Source organism: Urocitellus parryii, chromosome 4 (assembly GCF_045843805.1).
Source record: "Urocitellus parryii isolate mUroPar1 chromosome 4, mUroPar1.hap1, whole genome shotgun sequence".
NCBI classification, from domain to species: domain Eukaryota; kingdom Metazoa; phylum Chordata; class Mammalia; order Rodentia; family Sciuridae; genus Urocitellus; species Urocitellus parryii.
Window position 1 is genome coordinate 164,392,582 of NC_135534.1, and position 6,071 is coordinate 164,398,652.

Consider the following 6,071-nt stretch of genomic DNA (forward strand, 5'->3'; position numbering starts at 1 on the left):
TAGTGGTAGAAATAGGTGCAATACAATAATACCACTCTACCTGACACACTAAGCAAAATTGTGTGCCCTCTGGAACCAGATTTCAAAACATGGTTGACATTGCTTAAATAAAATGGGAAGTCTGAATACAAAAATTCAAATTATAAGGAAATCTGACCAACATCCAAACACACCAGAGAAGAAAAATTAACATACATTTTCACAAAGTAGAATCTATGAAGAGAGGCATGATTAGTCTAATGTTCAAAATTCATCACTATATTCTGCCAATAAATAGAATAGCAGAAATAATCATTTACTAATAAATCAATAGAAAACATCAAATTTTAAGATTTTTTTTTTTTTACAAACTCTCAGCAAACTGGAAGTAGAAGGCAGCTTCTTTAATCTAATAAAGGGCATACCTACTAAAAAAAAAGGTGCCTTTACATTTTACTATTAATGAAATATTGAATGTATTTCCCAAACATTAAAAAAGTACCCTCTTACATTAAAAGTACCCTACTTATATTTAGCATTGTGCTAGAAGTCATAACCAGAAAGTGTAATAAAAAATTACAAAAGATACATAGTTTAAGAAGAAAGAAGTAAAAAAAAAGTTTATATTTGCAGACAACAGATGGATTATGTGAAAAATCCTAGAAAGGGTAAAAAACATGCAAATAATAGCATATAAATTTAGGTTGGAACCATAAAAACAACAATGATTCTGTTCATAGAAAAAAATGCATGTTCAACAAAGGAATAAATAAAAATGATTTATTATAATTTGCTTTCTTGGAGAAAAATTCTTACTGCATAAAAGATGGAATCTATATACTTTAATAATTATTGATAAACAAAACTTATTTGCATTGATATGCTTTTGATCTCATACACAAATCAATACTCAAAGTCATCTGCATTTTTGTATACTAGCAGCAAATAATTAGTACATTAAATTTTAAATATATGCCATTGAAGACATAAAATATTTAGGAATAAAGCAAATGACATATTAACAAAATCTATACAATTAAAACTACTAATAATGCTAAGTGCAATTAAAGACAATAGATAGATGCACCAAGTTCATGAATTAGAAGACTCAGTTTTGTGAAGATTTCTTTATCTTCAATTGAAGTCTAAGAATAAAGTTACAGTACTCAAGCTAAGCATGTTCTAAAAGTATAAGTATAAACAGACAAATGAAAAAAAACAAAAACAAAAACAGAGATTCCATACCAAGGCAAAACAACAAGGTAATCCAATGTGAAAATGAGAAGAGTTTCAATAGCTAGTGCTGGAATAACTGGGTGTCTAAACAAAAAAGCTGAATCTACTATGCATAATAGAATACTTTCATAAACTTGGAGAAGGTAGAAAAGACACAAAAGTACTAACCATAAAAAATTGGTAAACTACACTCACTTTGAAACAAAAATTTTGCATCAAATACATTGTTAGAACAATGAAAAGGCAAGACACATACTTGGAGAAATATTTGCATACATCAAAAGATCAATGATCAGAATAAAAAGGATTTTTATTTATTGATAACACACTCAATTATCCCAAATAATTTTTAAAAGGTCTTTATAAAAAGATACACAAATCCAATTAAATTCATGAAAATGTCTTCAATATAAATAGTATCAATGCAAGGCAATTTATTCTACACTACAAGATACTTCACACTAACTAGAACATATCGAATTAAAAAGATTGACAACCATAAATGTTGACGATGGAGCATAACAAGTGGGACTTTCATATTGCTGGTGGAAGTATAAAACAGACCAACCACTTTGGACAACTCTTTGGCAGTTTCTCAAGATAAACATGCATCTAGACTGTGAGCCAGCTATTTCACATTTTGGTATTTATCCGGAAAAAAGGAACACATATGTGCACAAAAAGACTTATATAAAAATGTTTATAACAACTTTGTGCAAAGTAGTCCAAATTGCCAGTAATTGAAAGTTCATTAAGGAGACATCTACTCAGCAATAAATAACAAACTGCTGATACACATAGTGATATAGATGAATTGCAAAAATACTATATTACATTAAATGAATGAAGTTGGACAGAATAGGGTATATTTTCTATGATTCTCATTTAGTAACTGGAATACGGCATGAAAGAATTTTTGTGATCCTAAATTTTGATTGGGGGTTGATTATAGAAGTGGACATATTTGTCAAAGCTCATTGAACTGAACTCATGATCTGAGAATTTCACCATACATAAATTTTATCTCAATAGAAAGACTAATACAGGAAATATGTATTCAGATAAATGGTGTTTGAATGGATTTATATTATTCTTTGAAGAAAAGTGTAATAGAGTAAATTGTTTGCCGACAAACAGAAAACAGAAGAAAGCAGACAAACAAATAGAACTCCAGGAACTTCCATGGGTATTTTGCAAGATTAATGGAAAGAATAAAATGATATTAAAACAACAACAAGATGGCAGTAAGGCTAAAAGTAGTATCATGTCGTAATCTACTGCTGCACCAGTGAACATGTAAGCTATTTGCAGTGTCTAGAATTGTCTGGGTATCCATTTCAGAAATAGTTGGTGAAAAATGGAGCTATTAAGATTTTAGAACTGATAAGGGAAAAAAAAAACAGCTCTGGTTTTAGAAATATATAATTTCTCAAGTGAGAAGATAGATTCTTTCCAAACAAATGTGATCATGTTTTATTCTACCCATCATAAAGGCAGTGAGACATTTGTTTTGGGAAATGTCCAAAATATCTATGATTTAAGTTTTCCAGCCAAAACAATTCTGCTTTTCTGGCATGTATTAATCAATATGCAAAACATTTTGAGGTTTTAAATATTATTCCACATCACACTAATTTATTCTAGTTGAAAAAGATTGGGAGTGCTAGTATTTCTAGCATCATCATATTTTTAATGATTGAGCATAAAACATTTTTCCCTTCATAAGAGCATAACATGAGAGAAAGTATATATTAGTTGGAGAAATGATATAAGTTAACTGAGAAGCAAATAAGCAAAATAAAATGAAATGAACACCAGGAACTTCTGACCAGTATGTAAATAATTTAATATTTAATATTTATATCTATATACACAATAGCTAGAGCAACTGTTGATAAAGTCAATGACCAACTGCAAAATGAAACAACCATCAAATGGCATTCTGAATTGTCTATCATGGAGATCAACACCCTTCATGTGTTCTTTGATTTATCCCAGTAGTATTTTTACCACGGTGTAACAAAGTCTATAAACTGTTCAATTAAGCCAGGATTGGTGGCCCACGCCTATAATCCCAGCGGCTCCAGAGACTGAGGCAGGAGGATCACAAGTTCAAAGCCAGCCTCAGCAAAAAGCAAGGTACTAAGCAACTCAGTGAGAACCTGTGTCTAAATAAAATACAAAATAGGGCTGGTGATATGGCTCAGTGGTCTAGTGCCCCTAAGTTCAATTCCTGGTACCCCCCCAAACAACAACAACAACAAAAACTGTTTAATCGGATAACTTTCAAGTCCATGGCCACATTACCTCATGTCTGCAACATCTTGAAATTTGTATTTATGAATCTTGTTTTTTTTTTCTGTGTATAACAACTGGGAATAATAAATACCTGGTGTGGTGGCACATACCTGTAATCCCAGTGGCTCAGGAGGCTGAGATAGGAGGATATCAAGTTCACAGCCAGCCTCAGCCATTTAGTGAGACCCTAAGCAAGTTAGACAAACCTTGTCTCAAAATAAAAAGGGTTGGGCATGTAGCTCAGTGGTAAAGGGCCCCTGGGTTCAATACCCAGTATAACAACAACAATAACAACAACAAAGTAATTTGCATAATGGATTTTTTAAATTAAAGTTATATATTTTATTTGAGCCTCATCTCTTTGGAGAAAGGGGAATAGAAATAAAAGAAGTCAGTCAGAGGTAGTCTGCCATGAAGCCCAGAGATGTAGGGTCCTTGAAGAAGGAAACCCTTTGCTGGAATATCTGCTTAAGGTGAGCCTGGACAGAGAAGGCAGAGGGCATCGTTGGCATTTATTTGGTAATGTGGCCTGGGAGTGTGATCCCAGTGCCCAGTGAGGAGACAGAGGGCGGAGGAGTCACAAAGCCAAGCACTGCTAGTATGTACCCAGTCTAGGTTTCTTGACCAAGCAGCCCCTGTTGGGTGGGAAGGATTTGTCTGGGTTTTCTGACCCCTTATTACCAGTTCACCTCCCAGGGATACTCATTACATAGACATTGGGTGAGTACGAATCTGCGTGTTGCTCTCTCCTCTCCACTGACGTCTAAGGCCGAATCTGAGACTGAGTATGGGCAGCATTAGGGTGAGATTGCCATTGCTGCCACTGAAGGTACCTGTAAGCCCTTGACCTGGATTTGGGCTGGGGCTCTCTCTCCATCTTCAGCTCTATCTTGGGATCATTCTCCGTCTCCATCTCTGGTGGGGTTTTGGGCTCCAGATCATTCTGGGCTTCCAGTTCCTACTCAAACTGAGTAGGGCTCAGTTTCAGGGTACATCTCAGATTGAGGGTCCAGCTCTGTCTCATTCTCCAGCTCCTGATCTAGGTCTAGGTACAAATCCAGCCCCACATCTTGTTCTGACCCCAGCATGGGCTCCATTTCCAAATCAAACTCCAACCCCTCCTCTTCTACTGGCTCCTGGGCCTTGGCGAGGCTTGGACTTGGATATTTGTAGCTCTCTGGAAAGTTACTACTCATTTTATGTCTTGGAAAGTCATTCTTGTCCATGTCTGAGTAGGTTTCCTGTTCACTGTCTCAGATTCATCCTTGCTTAACTCAGAGAGCTCTGGAAACTTCCTTGATAAGGCAAACAGCAGGGCACAGTGGAGGCTGAGGAACAGCTGGGCCTTGGTGGTGCCTTCAACAAAGAAGTCGTTCTTTTCAAACATCCTGACCACAGAGGGCTGACACCCTGCCATGAGCACCAAAATGTTGGCATTTTGGAAAGCATTTGCACATCTGTCTTAATACCACCAAAGCGTGAAAATCAACATATTGCACTATGGAGAAGTCCAGGAGAGTGGTGTAGATGCTGGGTTGAAAAGATATGTCTGAGTAAGAGATAGGTGATCTCTCCTGACTTTCAGTAGTATCAGGTGGTGGAAGAAGCTGTTTCTTGAGGGGGATTAATTAGCAAGCCAGACTTTCTCCATATCTCCATACTTTTGTCCTTGAATTCTCTGAGGCGATGAAGACCTGGTGTTTGGCACTTGGTCATCAAATATACGCAGGCTCATGTTGAAGCTCTCCAAATGTGAGCAGTGGACCAAGTTAATAGAGGATTCATCAAGAGGCTCTTTATTTCCAAATTGTTCCTAGGTGGTGGCTCCAGTTCATCCCAGTTGCAGGTACACCTACATATGGTGTTTTCATGATGGCAGGGGCTCATGTTGTGCCTAATGGATTTAATGTAAGAATATAAAGAAATCATGAATGTAAAAACTATCTTATGTTCTTGTATAGATATACCACCAGTGAAACTCCACACCATGTACAACCATAAGAATGGGATCCTAATTAGAATAAGTTATGCACCATGTACATATGTCAGCATACACTCAACTGTCATGTATATCTAAAAAGAACAAATTTTAAAAAATACCAAGAAATATGTTTGAAACTTAGGTCCTAAAAGTCAGACAGTGGGCTGGGGCTGTAGCTCAGTGGTAGAGTGCTTGCCTACCACATGTGAGGCACTGGGTTCCATCCTCAGCACCACATACAAATAAACAAATAAAATAAAGGTATGCTGTCCATCTACAACTAAAAAAAAAAAAAGTCAGACAATTTACCTGGCATCATAAAGCTTATAGGCTCTAAGGTGAAGGTAGAAAACAAAAGAGCTAATTAATAAAAATTTAAGTAGCTGTTACCTTGAAAATCATATATGTGTCTTTCTGAGAATGATATATTCAAAAACAAGTTTTGAAACTGAGAAACAAGAATAGGTTTTATTAGAATTCTCAACAGGAAGAGTTTGGAAGGGCAGGCCAGTGGGAAGTTCCCTGCAAGAACTGATTGTTAATAAAGAAGAAATTTAGTGGTTTAGAGAATACTTCA

The 6,071-nt window shown here is 35.8% G+C and overlaps 1 pseudogene; it reads right to left on the reverse strand.

Annotated features, from left to right (window-relative positions):
- Positions 1–4,198: 4,198 nt before the first annotated feature.
- Positions 4,199–5,400, reverse strand: LOC113189641 (testis anion transporter 1 pseudogene; annotated as a pseudogene).
- Positions 5,401–6,071: the final 671 nt, after the last annotated feature.